Raw genomic sequence first — 21294 nt, forward strand, 5'->3', positions numbered from 1 at the left:
AATGCCTATCCCATTTAACAGTTAAGGGGTGATTCCTTTCAGCCAGATCTTTCTTGCCACCTCTGGAGACAATGTTTATTTGAAAGGCAGAGCAACAAAAAGGACTCTTCTGTCTGCTGGTTCACTCTCCAAATGGCTACAGTGGTTGGGGCTGGGCCAGGCCGAAGCCAGGAGTCCAGCATGCCTTTCAGATCTCCCACATGCGTAGCAGGGGCCCAAGTACCTGGACCAGCTCCTACTGTTTTCCTAAGAGTACTAGCAGGAAGCTGGATCCAAAGTGAAGCAGTCAGGACTGGAAACAGGAGATACAGGGTGTATACGGCACAGTGGTGACCTAACTTGCTGTGCACAGTGCTAGCCCCCTGGAGAGCATCTTACAAAGCTAGCAACCTATCAAAGCCCCTTTTTGGAGAGCAGGGCTGTTGAGGCCAGTTGAAGAGAAGAGAGTGGTGTTGTGAGAACCCTGTTTAATTTTCAGCCTCACAAATTTCCATGAGGGAAGGCTGTTTAGTGGCTTTTCTTACTGACTTACAATGTTCAGCACAGAATGTAGAGATCAATATATGTGAGCCCTACTTTATTAAAGAAATACAGTGATCATATTCAAAAAAGCTGTGATGGAAAAACTGAGAAATCTAATAGAATGATTCATGACTGCTTAATTTCTTTAAAATGTGGAGGTGGAGTGATTGCAACCTTTGGCCTCTCATGCGTAAGGAAGACCAGATCCTGTACTGATCTGTCGTTACTGATGCCCACCTCCTAACTGCAGTTTGGGGCCATTGTGTGGAGACAGGAATGTGAGTGTGAGATGCAGCACACGGCCCTGCTTGGCCGACACTGCGTGGCACAGTGGAAGGAGAGCCGGGGACTGGGTGGGCTCTGAGACTTAGGCTGAGTCTGTTTGTTTCACGTGAGGACGGTGGCTGCCCCTCCACTTCCAAAGTGTGTGTGTGTGGGGGGGGGATTTCTTCATTGTCTAGAACGAAGGTGAGTAACTTGGTTCTAATGACTTTCTTCCACGTCGCAGGTATCACGGGTACTGGTGTGGATGTCACTGGGTAGCTTTTCATCCATTCTCGGCTCCTTGTCCTTAGAAGCATCAGAAGTTCCTGTTCTTTATCAAAGGCACCTTGAGGCCCCGTAGGGTTGAGTCTTCCAGCCCCCACCTTTATCCCCTCAAAGAGCCACGTGATTCGGTGTCTGTTCCTCCCTCCCCTGCCTGGAGCTGGGCCCATGGTTACTCTACACTTGGGCCCTTTTGCTGGTTTGGATCCTTCTTCACGCCTGCTGGAGGTGAGCTGGAGGTGAGATCATCCTGCCAAGGGTAATAACCTTGACAAAGAAGGGATTTGGATGTAAAAGCTGGACCAGGAACACCTTAGGGATTTGCATTAGGGTTTTAAGGGTTATGCTCTACCTCCTGGGTCTCAGAGTGTAGCTAAATAATTCTTGTTCAAGTTCTCGCTCGATTTTTGCTCATGAATGTGTGTTAGAAGTATAAGACCAGCATACGTGGCCACAGGAGAGAGCTATTTTTGAATTGGTTCTGTTGTCAGCAGCTCAGGGTTTCTGTTATCGATCTAAGGGATGCACTAGAAGCCCCAGTGAAGTCTGAGTGGAGGAGAAGACGCCTTGGTAAGAAGCGGGGAAGGTGTTGCTGTGTTTCCAGTGTGGGTTGCCCCTGTGCATTGCGAGTACTGGAGCACGTTCACTCAGTGCTGAGCACACTGCGCCTCCTGGCTCGTCATTGCTGAAGGAACGACGCGCTTCAGGTAGGCGTAGCTCCGTGCAGTGTGCTGTGAATCTGAGCCCCCTAGCAGCTGCGTGAAACAAAGGGTGGACAAGATTAAAATGAGTGACATCCAGGGTCGGCGCTGTGGCATAGTGGGTAAAGCCACTGCTTGCAGTGCCGGCATCTCATATGGGCACCAGTTTGAGTCCCAGCTGCTCCACTTCCGATCCAGTTCTCTGCTATGGCCTAGGAAAGCAGCAGTAGATGGCCCAAGTGCTTGGGTCCCTGCATCCACATGGGAGACCTGCAAGAAGCTCCTGGCTTTGGATCAGTGCAGCTCCAGCCTTTGCAGTCCATTTGGGAGTGAACCAGCGGATGAAGACCTCTCTCTCTCTGCCTCTCCTTCTCTTTCTCTAAATCTGACTTTCAAGTAAAATAAATAAAAAATGAGTGACATCCAGTATTTGAAGACTGACTCAGTGATTGTTCGTCTCCAGGCTTTTCTTGATAAGCGCACGGGAAGTCTGCCTTGTTTTAAAAAGGTTAATTTGAGAGGCTGAGAGAGGGAGAAAGCTTCCACCGCACTGGGTCACTCCTCAAGTGCTCACAGTGGCCCCTGGCCAGGGGCTGTGCCAGGAGAAGGGATCTCAAATAACTGGGTCCCTGCAATAGCAAGAAGTTGGAGTCCAGCATCAAACCCAAGCACCCTGACGTGAGATGTGGGCAGCTGAACCCCTTGGCCAACCACCCATGCTGGGACGGTACTCTCAGTGCCATCAGTGGTGGGAACGACACTGTGAGAGCATGGTGGCCTCAGCACAGATCTCTGTAGCTCCTGGGAGTTCCAGCCGTGCGGCGCTAGCAAAGGAAGAGATACCAGTGATGGAGGGGGGCTCACACACTGTCTCTGTCTCTGTCATATTCGCCAAGTCTGGACTTGAGAGTAAATGCAGATTCCTAGTGAAGGAAGAGAAGGGTGGAAGAGTGGGAGACCGCCATGAATCTGCCCCTGCATGAGGAGCTGCCCAGCTCTGCACTGTGCTTTCCTCTCTCTGAGTCCATGTTGTGACTCCCTCAACTCCAGCCTCAGCGACTACTTCAGATCCTATCCATGAATGTCTGTGAAGTAGCAGTTGCTTGATAACTAAGGGCCACTAAGAAGTATAAGACCTCACCCCACTTCCTAAGGAGCTCACTGTTTGGAGAGAGACACCCATCTATGGACCAGAAAGTCCACAACCACAGGAAGTATGGGTAGGAGCTCTGCCCATGTCATTTGAGTAGAGTTGGGAGACTGTACGTCACAGGTGTGTGAAGGAAACTGCAGGACTTTGAGTATTGATGACTTGGGGGGAGGCATCATGGTACACCGGAGGGCGTGGCCATCACAGAACTGGGAACCCCACAGCCTGGTCCCTGAAGCCAGTGAGCTGCTGGTGTGGCCGTAAGTCAAACAGAAATGATGAACAGGTGTCGGAGAGGATGGGGAGAGGTCCAAGTCCTCGTTCACTGCCGGTGGAGATGTGAATTGGCGCAGCTGCTTTGGAAAACAGCAGTTCTTCCCCAGGTTGAACTCGGTTCCCTATGACCCAGCAGCTTCGTTCTTAGAAGCTCACACCCCCAAGAGACGTAAAAATGTACTCATACGTCTACACAAAAATACACAGATGGTCACAGCAGCATGGTTCACGGTAGCCAAAAGGGTGAAATTGAACGTGGGAGATACCCACCCAAGAGGGGAGGGTACTTGACCATGAAAAGGAGCCAAAAACTGATACATGCTATCACATCAGTGCACCTTGAAACAGTGGACTGGAAGAAGCCAGATACAAAAGGCCACATACTGTATGACTCTGTTTATCTGAAATGACCAGAGTAGGCAAATCTGTGAAGGCAGAAAGTAGATGAGGTTGCTTGTGGCTGGAGGCTTGAGGGAGGTGGAGAGTGAGCTTGGCTGGCGATGAAAGTGCTCCACAGTGGGTTGTGAGGGTGATGGATGCACAACCGTACTAAACAGTTGAATTACTAACGTCACAGGGGTGGCTGGTGTTAATTGTATCTCAGAGCTGTTGTGAACAACAGGAGATGATGCCCAGGCCAGTTGAACCTGCCTGACAAGTGGATCTGTAGGGAAGTGGTGGACTGGCGATGCGGGGACCTAGAGGGATGCTGGACTGTGAAGGCCTTTGGAGGGAAGTGTGTTCTACCAGCACGGGGCACCAAGGTGATCAAAGGAGTTTGAAAACCCTGGATTGACCAGGTTAAATCTCTGTGTTAAGGCAGAGCTTCCCATAAAGGCAGCCTTGATGTGGACATGCATTCTAAGTCTGATCAGGATGCATTGTGCTGGATTTACAGATCCTATACTTAGACACAGAACTGTTGGATCTCAAGGGACTCGCATTCTGAGCAACACTGTTCAGGAAATACTGGCCCAGAGCATTGGAGAAAAGAGCTGCTTGGAGAAGAAGATGATGTGATACAAGGGATGCTCAAAGGAACATTTTTCTCTGGTGGATCCTATTTCATAATCCTTTCCTTCACATTTCTGTAAGCTTCCCTAGAATAAGAATAACCTCACGAGAAGCTTAGTTTGTTGGGAAAATAGCTTGTCAGTTATGAACAACCTATGTAGAATAAATGATTAGATTATCAAGGGTGATGCTGTGTGGTCCAGTGGTGTTTCTTGTATCATCCATGCTGCCTGCAGTGCATACGATTGGTGCTTAAGGAAGAATAGAAACATTTGACACACGAATGCATTTTGTTCTCATGATTGCCACATGAGGTTAGTTATCTCCGTGATACAGGTAAGGAACAGAGCCTTAAGGATATTAAGCAGTGTCCCGAGGCCATGAAGATTCTAAGGGGGTAAAGATGGAATCCAGGCCACTGTTTGCCTGAAGTCTCCTGCAGCAGCTGATATGCTGTACCCCCTCCCTGAGTCATGTCTGTTGATGGTCCCAGATGGTCTGGTTAGAGCAGAGCACACTCGGGTCCCCAGGGCAGCGTTGAGGCCCCGCAGAGATGGGGCTTTCCCTTCATGGTGCAGAGCCATCTGAAATGGCACACAGGTGAGAGTCTGAGGCATTTGCCAGCCTCTTGGGTGGGAGCAGGCTGTCTCATTGAGCTGGCTGGGGTCTGATTGCTTTTTTGAGCTGTTTGTGTTTTATTTGTGCTGTTTTCTGGAAGAGATTGGAGATACTGCAAAGCTAATTCATTGGCTCAGGTAGCCAAGGTAATTGAGCACCCATTTTCCATCTGTCTCTTCCACGTTGCCAAGGTGTGACTAATAGTGAAAGATGGGGTTGCCATTGTCTGGAGCCCTGGGGGAGGGGGAGTTGCAGAGCCTGGCCTGAGCTGGAGCCCTCCTGGAGATGGGGTTTGGAGCCCCTGAGAGGGAAAGCTGTGTGCGGTGGGGACGGGGGCTCTTCAGAAGTCCTGATTGTGCTCTTGGGAGAGGGAGTCTTGCTGAATTGGGTCCCTGCGGGTGCGGAGAGCATGTAGAGAACTTGCAGCCTTCCGGGAGGCGGGGAAGGAGGGCAACAGGAAATGAGCATCCTCGTGGAAAATGTTCCCCTAAAACCTGGTTGAACAGGAGGAAGAAGTTTGCAGACTGCTGCTCTGACCAGCTGACGGCCACAGGCACCAGAGATGACCGTCATCCTGGCTCCCACAGACACTCCTTGTGAGTGTGGACCCTCTCCCGTCCTGTCACCCCCGGACACCATTCGGGCTGGGCAGCTGTTGTCAGTGGTCATGGGTGCAATCCATGAAGTTAATTTCCCGAGGACAGTGCTTCTCGCAGGCTCTCATACTGTAGACTCATGGTTGGTTTGCAAGCCACCGAGTTTCTGGGCCACTTCTCTGTGTCACACGTGCTCAGGAGCTGGGTGTGTTATGGCTGTAATGAGACTGGATGGGCTGGCAGTGACCCGCAGCTACGCGTTCTGTTGCACACCAGCTTGACCTGCTTTGACCTGTGTGTGTCCCTGTGAAACCGTCACCTCAGTCAAGATAACAAATGTTTCCTTAACTCCCAAATGCTTCCTTGTGTTCCGTTGAGGTCCACTCCAATACCAGGTGACCCTGATCTGCTTAAATGGTTTTTAAGATTTGTTGCCCCATTCTGCACACGTGCCATTGACTTTCCTACGTAATGAGCAGGGTTCTCCAGTTACCCATGTTGCATTTCACCTCTGTTCTTGCGGTCCATTGTTCCATTTGCATCCCCTGTTGACATTTGATGAATGGGACCCCTAGACTGATGCATGTGCAAGCTTAGCAAGTCTGTTGTGTCCGTTCTTATCCATCTGTTAAGAAGCATTCCTGGCCGGCGCCACGGCTCACTAGGCTAATCCTCCCCCTAGCGGCGCCGGCACCCCGGGTTCTAGTCCCGGTTGGGGTGCCGGATTCTGTCCCGGTTGCCCCTCTTCCAGGTTGGCTCTCCACTATGGCCCGGGAGTGCAGTGGAGGATGGCCCAAGTGCTTGGGCTCTGCACCCCATGGGAGACCAGGAGAAGTACCTGGCTCCTGCCTTCGGATCAGCGCGGTGCACCGGCCGCAACACGCCGGCTGCGGTGACCATTGGAGGGTGAACCAACAGCAAAGGAAGACCTTTCTCTCTCTCTCTCTCACTGTCCACTCTGCCTGTGAAAAAAAGCATTCCTGTTGGTGCCCCCCCCCACTGCACAGTAGTAACCCCCAGTAGTAATCCTGTAATCTTCTAGAACTAATCGTGTGGTTGGGTGCTTCCATGTACTTTAAAGTCTTCCTAAAGCCCATGCACGCTGAGTTGGCCAGACATGACTTGTTTTGGGCACCCTCTCGGATCTGTGTGTGCCGAGGGTGGGGGCAGCTGGCACGGGCCCCAGCAGGTACCCCAGCTTCTCCTGGCCAAGTTCCTTCAGTGAGGCGCCCTGTTTCCTCAGCATGAGGCCGCTGGCTGTCCTGTCCCCCGTAAGGCATCAGAGGGTTCCAGTGTGCGGAGCAGGTATGCGGCAGCACCCGTGGAGAGGCAGGCTCCTGTGGTTACTGCGCAAGGTTTTTGTACAGAGCCTCTTTCTGATGTCAAAGTCAAACCTGACAGCCCACGTGGGTTTCTTTTGGAATTAACAGTGGTGATGACACGTGAGTAAGATTTAGTTTTTCAAGGTGTCTGAAATAATTTTCAGCGGAAAAAGCTAATAAGATGTGACGCCTAGCAGGACGAAATGGCATTTCTATTTACATCATAGTGATGCCTTTCACGCCACATTAACCACGCTTTTTCTTTTTTTCCAACTGCCTGTTTTCAAGTTAATATCCCAGAAGTCAGATCCGGTACAAACCTAGGGTGCCCGTGCACCTGAGTGGAGTAGCCAAGGCAGGTGCTAGGAAGTGAGGCAGCCAGCCAGGCGTTCAGCATCCAGGGACAGGCCCAGGATTGCCTGGGTTCTCAAACAGTAGCTGTGGAACCTTGAGCGAGTTCGAGAAGGTCACCTCGCTGTGCCCCTATGCCTGCCTCTGTAAAATGGCGATAAGGGTCACGTCTGACTCCTCAGATGCTTAGAGTTAAGTAGGTTGATAAGTGGAAAGTGCTTAGTATGGCTTCTGGTATAGAGTAAGTATTCAATGAATGTCAGACACAGCGTGGTACTGATAGTAAGTAGTACATAGTATCTATCAGTATCACTTCATACTGTCCAAAAGAAGGGAGTCGAGTGGGATTCCCCTTGGTAGATGATCCTCAGAACAGCTCTTCCAGGGTCAAGTGAGGAGCATAAAGATGGCAAGTTCTAGGGCTCGGCAGAGTTCTTTGGGACATTTTGGTAGGTTTGTGGTTTCCAGCCACTGCTAACTTCTAATTTCAGCCTGTCTAGAGGAAATGCAGAATCGATGGCACTGTGTCTCGACTCACCCACTGTGGTATGGAGAAAACCAGCGGCGTCTCAGTTGTGCACTTAGAGTGACATTGCACCATTCGTGACCCAGCAGCCCCGGTGTGGTGGTAGCAGGTGGATACCATCCCTCGGCTTAAGGAAGGGGCGGATATTTGGCACTGCAGAACCCACATGATTGCCTTGTAGCCAGTTGCTTGAAAGTTGGTGAGCCAGACACCACGGAGTGTGTGCTGGAGGCCAGAGAGCAGCTTTACGCGGGTGGCCGGGGGTGATGGCCCCTTCCAGTGCCTGCAGTTGTCAGTCGGAGCAGTGGTCTCCAGACTGCTGTGGTGTGCCACTTTTTGGAAGAAGACTGATAGTGCGTAGAGGGAATATTAAAAATTTATTTTCCCACATCTTTTTAAAATTTAGAATCTTCGTTTGCTATGTGTGCCGCATATTGATACAATAGCATAGGAAACGAGTTATAATTATATACTGGGGGAAACACGTTCACAGTTCTCACTGCTGATCGGAGTGCATGTCCAAAGATTAGAGCCGGATGGTTCCATGTCCAGGCAGTGTCGGAAGCCACATCTGCAGTCGTCTTTGTGCATGAGTTCGGGCTCCACCTTGGAGAAACTGCCCTCGGATGACCTGCGCTCACCATGTGCCCGGCACTGTGGGAAGGTGGCTGAGCCAGAGCTGCCCCTCTCTGCCGTGGGAGATGGAGCTGAGTGTGGCCACTGTCCTGTGTGACTGGCAGTTTTCTAGGCTGCGTTAGCTCTGCAGCAGTTCTTGGGTTATAGTAAGACCTGGACAACAGTGCCCAGTCAGTGTTTGACTTACAACAGGTGTGGGCCTTCGATGTGGAGATGGCACAGTGTGGAGCTAGGCCCGGCTTGCCCGTGGTGCTGTATGCAGCTGAATGGCTGGGGGACCCCTGCTCCCATGCCTGGTTCAGAGTCTCGGGGATGGAACCAAATCTTGCAGTCTTAAGCTCCTCGAGTGATTCCAAAAGGAGCAAGTCTTTACATCAGTGTTTGTGGGACTTCAGGGACAGATGAGTGCCCTGGGACTCAGAACTGGTGTTCATAAAAAGTATTTTACAGGTTTTAGGAAATGACTTATTAGCAAAGGCAGATTCCCCCGCCATCTACTGGTTCAGTCCCCAGACGCTCACAATGGCTTGGTCTGGGCCAGGCCAAATCTGGGAGTCAGACTCAATGCAGGAACCCAATTCCTTGAGCTGTCACTGCCACCTCCTGTATTCTGCGTATGCCAGAAGCTGGATCAAGACCAGGCACTCCATTATCTGGTGTCTTAACTGCTTGGCCAAACAACTGCCCCCGATTCACTGTTTTCTTCTTTTAAAAATGAATTTGAAAGGCTGAGACAGATCTCCCCATCTGCTGGTCCATTTCCCAAATGCCACAACAATGGGAGCTGGGTCAGGCCAGGGCTGGGAGCTCGGTCCAGGTGTCTCAGACAGGTGGCAGGGGCTCAACTGCTAGAGCCTTCACCTGCTGCCTCCCAGGGCGCACACTGGTGGGGAGCTGGAATCCAGAGCCCAGGCGGTTGGATACGGGATGCAGGTGCCCCAAGTGGAGTCTTAACCACTATGCCGAAAATGCCCACTCCTAAGATTCACAAATTTGAATGGCCTTTCCAATGGTGGCATTTGACATCTTGATGTGTATTAAGGATCTGAGCGTGGGCTTTGGTTAAAAAGTTGCAGAATTTGAAAGCTGGTTAGGAGGTAGAGATGCCTTGCCTCTTCTGCAGTGATTCTCAACCCTGGCTACGTGGGACTCTCCTGCGAAGGTTTTAAACAGCCTCTGCCCAGGCCTCACGTCACTGCATGACTCAGTGTGGGCTCAGGTGTTCCAGGCATTCTACATAAGGCACGGTCGCAAGCTTTGCTGAAGCTCCTGTGCAGCCCAGGTAACCTACCTGGTCTTTGTGAACAGCAGAGACTTGGGAAGGGCGAGGACTCCCCTGGATGGGGACCATTGCAAAAAGGCCTGCAGGCAATGCAGCAGGGCCATGCGAGAGGCCCCCACTGGTGTCCCCTGGAACCACAGCCAACAAGCCTACAAGCCAGTGCTTTCCGAGCCTGCCCGGCTCCTGCCCCACCATAGGTCAGTGCTGTTGGGATCTGGAGGAGGGTACCTACAGCCAACAGACGGCGGAAATAAATTTGTTCCTCTGTATTCTCGGAACTGGGAAATAAAATGCTTCATGATCAATGACTTGCTGGTAAACAAAATGTCCTCTTTGGTTAAAAAGGGAATTACCCTCTTTAGAAGAGCAAGTACCAAGAATACTTACAATTATGGGATGTCTTGAGAAAATGCCTTGTGCTTAGTAACAGAGCGAGGAGGGTTGGTGGGGAGTCCCAGCACCCAGCAGGCTTCTCTCATTAGTAAAGAACGGCTGCACCCCGACCTTGCGTTCCCGAGAGGTCATAGGTCATTGAGGGCATGGTGATATCGGTGTGTGAGCTCTTCTGAGTCCGCCTGGCTGCGTTTCCTTTACATGTGCGGCCCTGACCGCCAGCTGGGAGTCGGGTCAGTGGTGCTTGCTCTGGGTTTGTCTCCTGTGCAGTGGCCCTGGGCTCCCAGAGCTCCATTTCCTTTGTCCTGGTACAGGCTGACCTGTCAAAATTCCCTGGTGTGTCCAAGCTCCAGCTCGGCATTCAAGAGCAGCGACTCTCTGGTTTGTGTGGGCTTGTTCTGAAATTTCGTGTTTTACTTCCTTGTGTTTGTAGAGCCCCTTACACTTTTATCCTGCTGTGAGCATGCTGGTGGAGCACAGCGCACGAGGAGTTGGGGGCTCTCCCCTCACCGGGTGAGAAGGGGGTTCCTTTTCCAGCGTCTTCCGTGTGGTGAGCTGTCTGGGCTGGAACCCCAGGCCCCCTGGGAGGTGGCCACACCCCTGTTTGGAAGCTCCTTGAGGTGAGCGTGATAGCTGCCTCCCCATTGCTTGCCCACACCCTGGGGTCTGCCTCTCCTCTGGAGGGGCTGCCAGAACTGGCCTGGGAATGAGCATCTGGTCTGCGCCAAGCCAGCCCCTTCCCAGCCTGACCAGCAGTCCTCGTGCTATGGTTAGGCATTCTGAGTGACCTCCTCTCTGGCTGCCTTCACAGGTGGGACTGCTACTCTGCCACATTCTGGGTCTCTGAAGAGTGCTGCATAGGGAGCAGCTGAGCGAGGTCTTGACCTGCAGGTGGACTTGGAGCCTTAGGAACGGGTGAAGTGTGTGTGTGTGTCTCAGAGGGTGGTGGATAGGAGTTGGACAGCCCTGAGGAATGTTCACATTTAAGATCTGGTTCAGCGAGCTAATGCACCTGGGTAAATAGCAGAAGATGGCCCAAGTGCTTGGGCTCCTGCACCCATAGGGGAGACTAGGAAGAAGCTTCTGGTTCCTGGCTTTGGGTTGGCCCAGCCCTGTCCACTGTGGCCATTTGGGGAGTGAACCAGCAGATGAAGACCTTTAGCTATCTCTCTCTCTCTCTCTCTCTCTCTCTCTCTCTCTCTGTAACTCTGCCAGAGTTATAAATAGATAAATAACTTTATTTACAACTTATTTATTTGTAAATCTTAAATCTTTTAAAAAAAAATCTGGTAGAGGAGGAAATCTGGGCTAATGAGTGAAGCCCAAGGAGGGTGCCGCTGCTCCCTAGGCCATTGGAAATGTGTGTGAGGTTTCTGTTGGACACGCACGGAGGGGGCAGGGGCTGCAGCAGCCATGGTTGGTTCAGGAGGCAGGACAACCTGCGGTGGGAGGGGCAGTCCTGAGCATCGGAGTCGCGCCTCCCCTCCCCAGCCAGGCACAAGAGCGCCCGGAAAGATCTGCCGTGTTCTTTGTAACGCGTTCATGTTGTTCTGTAGCTTTCCCTTTGTTCTCTTACTCCGTGGCTCCTTGCCACAACTGCAGGTGTGTGGGAGGGCAGCTCTTCCTGTAGTCCTGTGACAGCAGAGGCCCTGCGAGGGGCAGAGGGCGTGGCCAAGGTCTCCGTGAGCGGCAGAAGTGGCTTTTGGCCACGTGTTTCGTTTCAGCTGCTCTGTCTTCATTGACTCTGGAGCCCCTGGGTTTCTAGCAGCTCCGCTCCCCGCCCCCCAGAGGGATTCTGGGCTGGCATGAGGCGATGTGTTCTGTCCCACGGGAAGTTTTCGCAGCTGTGACAACATCTGGGAGGTGGTGCGTGCTTGACAGCAGCCTGCGGCTCCTCAGTGGATGCCCACAGAGCCAGGCGTGCACGTGTCCCCACGTAGGCACTGGGAGTGCGGGGCCAGTGGTGGGTTGTGGACAGGGCGGGTCATTGCTTTTCCCTGTTCTTAGCCTTCTCTACCCTCTGTGTGCCCCGTGGGGGCAGCTGCTGGCCATAACATTTGAGCTACAGGAACGCCTCGGTATAAAAGTGTTAACTGTAGGTGAAAGCAGCCCTTGTAATTCACTCGTAGATGATTGTCCAAAACCTTGAGATACCCACCTACTTTCCTCCCCTCCTCTTTCCTTGTGATTCTTGAAAACTGCTCACCTGTGTGTTAGCTTGAAAGGCACAGTTGAAATGCTGCCCACTGTGACCTGTGTTATGATGTCACGTTACTGGGATGGCCCCCTTACTTTCCCACACAGTAGCATGGTGTGGTCATGGGTGCTGGAGCCAGGCTGCCACCTACCCGACTCTGTGACCTCAGGCAGGTCACAGCGGCTCTTTGTGTCTCTGTTCCACACCTGTGATGTCATAGGGATGGTAGCTGTAGGACCTGGTTCCTGGGGCTGTTCTAGGGTCAGCTTTCGGGTAGATTGCCTGGCACTTGGAAGGTGCTAAACGAGAGTGAGTTATTTTCCTAAGCTGTTCCTCGAATGGCCAACGTAGTACAATTCAAACGTTTTCACACTGACATTCTGAAGACTTCAGAGACTTTTAGAATCTACAGTGAGTTCTGTAGTACTCAGTGAGTGAGCAGTCTGAGAAGTTAGTCTCCTTCTGTTTTTTTTTTTTTTTAATGGATTAGAGTAACTGGAGTTGTTCCTGAGCTCTTTCTCATCTTCTGATTTAAGTTACATTGTAACTGGTTCAGAGTGAGAGAGACTCAGTGTCCTTCAAGAAAATTCACAAGCTACTATTCCTTGCATGCTAAATGCAAGTAAGACATTTAGCATGAGAAAAATGGCAACATCCATCCACTAAAACCCTCCCCCTTTCCAGATGTCCCCATAAAATCCTTTACCTTTCATGGCAGCGTGACTGATAAACCCCCAGGAGGAGAAAGGACCAGCTGTCTGTCGGCTGCAGATGGATGTGATGTCGCCATCCACAGAGTCCTGCGTTGTTTAGCTGTGGAAAGGAATGAAGCACCAGTCCATCCTGCAAAATGGATGAACCTTGAAGAGATGACGCTCAGGGAAATGAGCTAGCACGAAGACTGGAAACTAACATTCTGTTCAGTGGACAAATCTGTTGGTACAGAAAGTGGACGAGGGGTAGTTTAGGGTAGAGCGTGCAGGTTGCCATGCAATAGGGTAGAACTGATAATGGGCAAGGAGTTTGTTTTTGGGTGTTGAAAATATTCAATAACTGTGATGGCTGCATAGCTTCGAGCATACCAAAACCCTTGGAATTGTACACTTCAAGTGGGTGAATTATATCTCAAACGCTGTTACCCTGAATAAGGTAGAGAGTAACAAATTTGGAGAAAGGTGTTTTAGAGGTTGGACAGGAAAGACTTTGCTTAGATGATTCCCTGTGAGCTTGCACCTGAAAAAGTGATGGTGAGATGTCGCTCCCCGTCTTTGTGGAGGAACGACACAGGACCCTGCGCTGTTCTTTCGTCTGCTCGGCCCTCCCTAGGTTTGCTGCTGGTTCTTCCCTGGTTGGCTACCATCCCTTCCACCTCCGTGGAAGGGCGGTTCCCCCTGGCCACTTTCCCCACTTCCGCGGGGGAGCGGCACACCGCAGGCCGGCTCTCTCGGGGGCTGCACAGGTGTTCCCCTTAGATAGATGTTCCCCTTAGATGTTCCTGGTGCATGCCGTCTCTCTCCTCCTTTATAGTCCTCCTCTGCCAATCCCAACTCGGCTGCCCACACGCCGAGTACGCTGCTCTCCAATCAGGAGCAAGTCCTACAGTTTATTGGCTGAACTGGAGGCAGCTGTGCGGAAGCTGTTTACTTCTCTCCCAGCGCCATATTGTGGGAGAGCAGATGCATAGAATAAGTCTTAATTCCAGTAACTTAGTCTAGTCCGAGTTGCTCCCCACAGTGAGACAGGAGGGGTGAAGGCAGGGGCAGGTGTGAGTAACCCTGCATTGTAAGGAATCCTGTCCTAGAAGATCGGTGTCTACAGGTAGGTACCCACTACGTGGAGAAGTCTACTTTCCAGATTAGAAGCCAGCCTTTTTAGTGGGTCCTGGGCTTCCATTCTAACCTGGTAAAATGGAGAGGTGCTGCAAGGCAGATGAAAGAAGAAACACGTGAGCTGCTGAGTGGCAGGGTGTATCTCCAGTTCAAGGTTGCACCACACTCGTCTTGCTTTCATGAGATCTGGAAGCCTGGCCCACAGCTTGGCTCTCTGGTCATCTTTGGCCCCTTCCATGTCCCTCTCCTACCAGTCAGGAATCCATAAGAAGGCTAGACAAGAGGCAACACCTTGTTCTTAGGTATGCTAAGATACCCTTTCTTTCTTTTAAATTTATTTTATTTGAACATCAGTGTTATAGGGAGAATAGAGACAGATCTTCCATCTGCTAGTTCACTCCCCAAATGGCCATAGTGGCCAGGGCTAGGGCAGGCTGAAACCAGAAGCTTCATGTGGGTCCCCACATGGGTGCAGGGGCCCAAGGACTGGGGCCGTCTTCTGCTGCTTTCTCAGGTGCAGGGAGCTGGATCAGCAGTGGAGCAGCCAGGACTCCAACTGCCCATATGGGATGCCGGCATCACCTGCTACGCCACAGCGCCAACTCCAGGACACCCTTTCTTGAGAGTGAGCCCCTGGAGGGACACTTTCCTCAGTCACAAGCTCCGTGTTTCACCCACGGTGGGCGAACAGTAAGGAGCTGTTGAACAAACGGAGCAGCCGAGCCCCTCTCCACCACTGGCTCCGAAAGGTCTGTAGGCACTGAGATAGGATGGACGTTCTGTCTGTCCCACAGGGCCGGAGGCCACGCCGTGGAAAGCAGGGACTGTGTCCTTTCCTGCTGCACATCCAGCCAGGGTGGCAGCACTGAGACGCTGCACCTCCTCCCTACACTCTTGACCTCAGGTGCCTGCCACGTTCCTTGTGATGTCATTGAACGTGCCCTTGCTCAGGGGACAGAGACGTGGAGAGGAAGCAAAACCCGTCTCCCACAGCCCTGCGTGCTGTGAGCATGGCGAGTGCTGTCCCTCACCTGGGAGGAGACTGGGAAGGCCCCTTGCAGGCTGGCTGGGGGAGAGGGGCAGGTACAGGCTGTTGTGCTGGGTGAGAGTGAGGGGTGGGGGGGTACAGGAGCAGAGCAGATCTCTGGCTTTGCTGAGAGAAAGCATGGGTGAGTCTGAGACGTCAGGCCAGGCTTAAGTTCCTGCGGGTGATACATAGGTTACAGGTTATATCGAGTCGAAGTCTGCAAGTTGGAATTCTGTCCCCACTATGTGATAGTGTGTTACATGCCTCACCGTAACGCGTGATGTGGGGGGTGGGACGTCCTTAGTGCTATGCAGGGACTTTTCAGAAATTTCATGGGAGATGCATATGGTAAAAAAAGACTGCATGAGTTTCAAATTTTTTCCTCATGCCAAAATAAATTTGTCTTTCAATCTCGGATTTTTCCATAAGCTTTTGGATGTACACTCATCCAGATGGGGAAACTGAGGCTCGGGGAAGGGAAACCTCTGGCCCGGGTGGAAATGCTTGCTGGGCAGGATCGTGGATACCGTTTTGGGCGGCCCACGCTCACAGCCCTCTTCCTGACACTGGCCGCCGTGGAATCAGCCTGCTTCTACTACTGTTTTCATGAAACACTGGAAGGAAGAAGCTGGGGGAATCGGTTGTAATTGACATGGAAGTAGAACTCCTTCTCGGGTCCTTGTCTGTGATAACCCAACAGCCATGCCCAAGGGTCCCCTGGGTCTGCGTAGCCCGTGGGGAGAGGTCCTGCCACACCCTGCTGGGCTTGCAGTGGAGGGGGGAGGAGAAACGCTGAGTGCAGCCGGGCAGCCTGTGCTTTGGGGGATCTCTTCCCTTACACTCTGTCCTGGTTGCTGCCCCGTGAAGGGGGTAATGGGGTGTTACCTGGCCCACCCCACCTTGTCAGCAGAAGGGGAAGCTGACGTGTAGTAGGGTTGAAACTCATGCAGTAGGGAAAAACTGATGCTGGTCACTGAATCTTGGGTTTTCCGTGTGACCTAAGCCTGCTGTTCCCTTGCTAGCTCTTGGCCCCTTCTATCTGTGCTATATGAAAAGCCCTTGGGGGAGAGGGCGGGGCAGTGAGTCACGGACAGAACTCTGAGAACAGAGTCTTGGTTACCGTCTGGCTCAGCACGAGCAGTCTCAGGATCCTGCCATGCTCTTAAAGCCGTCTATTTCTGGCCGGAGGCTGCTATTGCCGAAGCTCTGGGCTTAAGTGCAGTGTTCTCGTGTGTTGAAAATGGTATCATTTGCCATCCTAAGATCTCAGCGGTGGGTGCAGGTGGGATGGATGCCATGGCCGATTTCCGGGGCCGGGGGCACTGTGAGGAGTGGAGGTGACACATTTAGGCCTTGCAGGACAGGATTTCCCGAATGATGCACACGTGGCTGGGAGAAGAGGGTGTTATTCCTCCGTCTCGGGGGTGGCGAAGGTGTTTCTGGGAGGCAGCAAGTTCCTGTGCCAGCCTCATGGATGATTGGTTGGCTTTCCACTGTTAGGTTTTCTCCAGCCCAATAAAGCGATTGTTTTTGAGGACTCAGATGTGAGTCCTTAGAGACCTTATGGGTCTAACCCAGTGTGTGTCCCAGGATCCACAGACATGGGGTGTTGAAGAGACCAAGTGCTGGGCTCTGGGCTCGGCAGTTAAGCGAGTTTGTCTCCTGGCCCCAGCGTTGGCTGTGTCTTTACCTGAGCACCTTCAGTCTGAAGCAGATGTCTCTGAAGCAGCATCTCATGGTTGGATCCATGGAGTCTGGCACGGCGGGAGGAGCCAATGCTGGCCATCGGACATCTAGCTGGAATGCTGCAGCTTACAGCACTGTTCTCAACAACGCTTCAGCTTTTCCGCCTCTGTGGGGAGAGAAGGTAGCAGCTACCTGAGAGGCACCCAAGCGCCCAGAGGCAGCATCCTGAAGCGGGAAGCACCTACTTCCAGGTGGATTTCTAGGATTGGTTTCCCAAGCTGGCCTTTGCAATTTGGAGGTGGGGGAGAGGTGGAATTTGCGTGTGAAACTGGGGCAGGAGCTGGAGAGAGGAATTTCACCAGAAGGGAAGTCCATGAAGACATACGGAAGAGGAAAGCATGACTGGGGCAGGGTGTGTGTGTGTGTGTGTGTGTGTGTGAGTGGTCCCATGTGACCCGTGCCACTAAGTTTTTGTGCTGCTTGGAGCGACGGTGTCCTTGTGACCTGTCACCGCTGGTGCCAGTTCTGCCTGGGTGGGGGAGGAGCTCACAGCGCCTGTTGGTTGCTTCCCTCTCTGTGGGTCCTGTCCTGCCTCGCCCAGCCTCACCAAAGATTGCTCAAGTCCTGGCAGCTTCACATGGAAGTCCTTTGCGTCCCAGTCCCCCCTTATAGTGCTGTTCATCTCGCTGTGGACAGTATGTGTGTGTGACGTTGTCATGAGGTCCACTGGGTACAGGTCTGTGGTGAGGCTCAGCAGTACAGGGCACAGGCCCATCCTGGTGCCGCTCCCTGTGCCAGCCGTTTACTCCATCCAGATTCTTGATGGAAATGGTCACTGACGTGTTCCCTTCTGGAGGTCTTAGCCATTTTGCCATACAGAATCATTCTTCATGTTGCATGATGTCAAAGAGAACTGGAGCAAAGGCTGGTGCTTGTGCCCCAATTCTGAGTTCTCTGATGGTGCCAGAAACACGCCTGGTCGACCTAGAGTCCTCCATGGATGGGGTAAGGAGTATCTGCCATGAGAACGGGATGCTGCGTTAGCCAAGGTAGCCACTTCCTCCTGCCAGCCTTGCAGTTCTACGGCTGTTCTCTCCAGCTTTTTCTTCCCTCAAGAAAGGCATAAACTTCTCTATTCGACATCAAATCTCATATCCAGAATCTCTTGGCACCTCAGTTTTCCTTCTCTTAATTTGGGGAAACATCTGACCCCGTAAACTTATAAGAATTAGAAAATTCATATGGAAGCATGGAGAAATGAGATTGCATAGGACTCGCCTTGGCCTGAGCATTCCTTGTTTGCCTTAGCACATTTTGTCTGGAAAGCTCCGCAGCTCTACTTAACTGATGCTCACTCCAACTCACCTCTGCAGGGTTCCCTTCCTTTTATTTGCTTCTAGAATGCTAGTTTAGTGGCTAGAGTATTTGGTCATAAATGACACTTTTTTTTTTTTTTTTTTTTTTTTTGACAGGCAGAGTTAGAGAAAGGTCTTCCTTCCCTTGGTTCACCCCCCAGATGGCTGCTATGGCCGGCGCGCAGTGCTGATCTGAAACCAGGAGTCAGGCGCTTCCTCCTGGTCTCCCATATTCCTAAAACATTAGCTTCCTTGCATCTCAAGTTTGTGGTTCCATGCCTGGAAGGGATATTGTAATTTTTTTAAAAGTCTCATTTGAAAGGCAGAGAGTGGGAGAGACAGAAATCTTCCATATGCTAGTTCACTCTGCAAATGGCTACACAGCCGGAGCTTGGCCAGGCCAAAACCAGGAAGGAGCTTCTTCCAGGTCTCCCATTTGGGTGCAGGGACCCAAACACCTGGGTGGTCCCTGGCTTCCTCCCCAGGAGCATCAGCAGGGAGCTAGATGGGAGTCGATCAGCAGGCACTCGAGTTGCCCCCCATGTGGGATGCTGGCGCTGCAGGTGGCAGCTTAGCTTGCTATGGTACAATGCCAGCCCCTGGAGTACTGTAATTTTTAAGCCATACAAGCAAAGCATTATGGATATTGAGCATGTGTTTTTGTAATTGAATAAAGCCTACTGCAGAATTAGTGTAGCATGTTTAACAAGACTCATAATCATTCTACATAATAACAGCTATAAATATTAAATAGTTGACTTGAACGGCTATAGTTAGTCATCCCTTTCAGGAGCCAGTCTGTATTTTGAGTTCCCCCTTTTTCACCTGTGGTGTCAATTCCTTCAGCATGAAATACTCAGACTCCCTGTGAGTCCTGAGACTGCGGTGCTTTGTCCACCATCTGCCTTCATGGCCTGTGTCCTTTAGCTGTTGTCCTGTCTCCTGTGTAGATCTTTCAGTCCTTGATACGACCCAGCACTGAGTGCTTATTTCTCTCCCACTGCCCTGGTCCTCCATGTGTCAAGTATTTGAAGGGTTGAAGGAACAGTTTCCGGACCAGGAGGCCGGGGCTGCATGCTTTTTGAGAGAGGTGGAAGGCTTTGCCTGCTGAGCTTGTCTCTAAATTGGGCTGTGTGGCAGCCTTACAGCTGCTGGGTGAGGAGAGGGGTAGGTCTGTGGACCCTGTTTCTTTTCTTTTTCTTTTTCTTTTTTTTTTTTTGACAGAGACAGGTCTTCCTTCCATTGGTTCACCCCCCAAGTGGCCGCTACGGCTGGAACAATGCTGATCCGAAGCCAGGAGCCAGGTACTTCCTCCTGGTCTCCCATGTGGGTGCAGGAGCACAAGCACTTGGGCCATCCTCCACTGCCCTCCTGGGCCACAGCAGAGAACTGGACTGGAAGAGGAGCAACCGGGACTAGAACCTGGCACCCATATGGGATGCCGGCGCCACAGGCGGGGGCTTAACCAAGTGAGCCACGGCGCCGGCCCTGTGAACCCTGTTTCTTTTTTGTGAGTCAGCCCATTAACCCCCCTCTTGCTGAGAAGTTATATAGATTCCCTGAAATAGGGGATGACGTGAGACTTTGTTCTTCCCAATGGTGTGTGTCAGGCAGTGGGATGTTCCTCTTGGTGTATGTCCCTGTGCTCTGACCTCCAATGCAGACCAGTCTACACCATTCATTCAGCTGTGTGGGTGTCAGTGTAAATCCAGTTAGTAAACTCTGCTTTGACTTATCATAACCCACTAGCTAGGGCTTATAATTCAACTTACAATGAAAAGGTTCCTGTTGTCTGCAGCAGAGGAGAGCAAGTAATACCTGCACAGAGTTAAGACTCTGCTTAATCTTGTCAAGCTAATCTTTCAGTGAAGTGTCACATTGTATACAGGCTAACGTTGACCACAAATTAGTTACAAAGTGTTTGAATTGTTGCAAAGTGCCAGAGTGTATCTATATAGTAACCCACTTAATAAAACTCTTGAGTCTCCAACATTGCTCTTTTTTTTTCTGAGATTGATTGATTGATTTGAAAGGGAGAGTTAGGGAGAGATCTTCCATCTGCTGGTTCGCTACTCAAATGGCCACATCAGCCAGACCTGGGCTAATCCAAAACTAGTAGCTTCTTCCAGGTCTCCCATGTGGGTGCAGGTGTCCAAGCACTTGAGCCATCTTCTGCTGTTTTCCCAGGTGCACTAGCAGAGAGCTGGATCGGAAGTGGAGCAGCTGGGACTTGAATTGGTGACCACGTGGGATGGTGGTCCTACAGGTGACCCCTCCAACAGTGTTCTTAACCATAGCAGAGCCAATGCTCTAGTAGAACCTTAGCATCACCTGTGGAATTTTTTAAAGGTTAGGATCCCACCCCAAGAGCTTGTGATCCAGTTGGTCCAAGGTAGGACCTAGAAGGGGTATGGCTTCTTTTTTAAAGATTTTGTGAGGCAGAATGACAGAGGTCTTCCATCCACTGGTTCATTCCCCATATGGTTGCAATGGCCAGAGCTGGGCCAGTCCTAAGCTAGGTGCCAGGAGCTTCTTTAGGTCTCCCACTAGGGTGGCAGGGGCCCAAGCACATGGGCTGTCCTCTACCGAATTCCCAGGTGCATTAGCAGGGAGCTAGAGCAGTAGTGGAGCAGTCAGGATGCAAACCAGCACCCATTTGGGGGGATGCCAGCACTGCAGGAGGTGGCTTAACCTACCACAGTGCTAGCCCGAGGGGTGGGTTCTTCATACAGCACAGGTGTTTCTGATGTACAGCTCAGCTGAGAACTGCCCAGCAGTGAACAGGGGATAATTCTTTGCAGTTTGAGTGTTGCCAGAGATGTCATTCGCCTCCTAGAATCCAAGTGCCCTGAACCTCACCCTCTTCCATGACCTGCTTTCCCACCCTTTGCATGGCCTGACACTTTGGGAGCAGGGGCATGATGGATTGCAGTACTGAAGATGCTGGGCCCATCCCCCAGGCCACAGGGAGCTGTGCAAGGGTGTGTGCAGGGCCTGGACTCACTCCAGTGAGTGTGTTACAGATACCTCCCCAGGAGCAGTGAGGGGCCATGTGTTGGGTAGGGGATAACATTGGTGCAGAGACCAGTCATGCTGTGGTAGCATCCAGGAGAGGTACTAAGGGAACTGTTAGCAAAACCTCAGCAGTCCCATCTACTAGGCCTAATGGAGGGAGAAGGAGAAGGGGAAGTGGAGGGCGGATCCCAGGTTGCCTCTGTTGTGGCTGCTGGCTCGCTGAGGCCTCCCCTCTGGGAGGCAGGACTTGGA

At 51.7% G+C, this 21294-nt stretch overlaps 1 protein-coding gene across 4 annotated transcripts in view; it reads left to right on the top strand.

The window, feature by feature from the left end:
• The window catches only part of MYO5B (myosin VB), a 324299-nt gene that overhangs the window by 142472 nt on the left and 160533 nt on the right, over nucleotides 1–21294 (top strand). The window lies entirely within an intron of this gene.

Source organism: Oryctolagus cuniculus, chromosome 10 (genome assembly GCF_964237555.1).
Source record: "Oryctolagus cuniculus chromosome 10, mOryCun1.1, whole genome shotgun sequence".
In the NCBI taxonomy this organism is placed as follows: Eukaryota; Metazoa; Chordata; class Mammalia; order Lagomorpha; family Leporidae; genus Oryctolagus; species Oryctolagus cuniculus.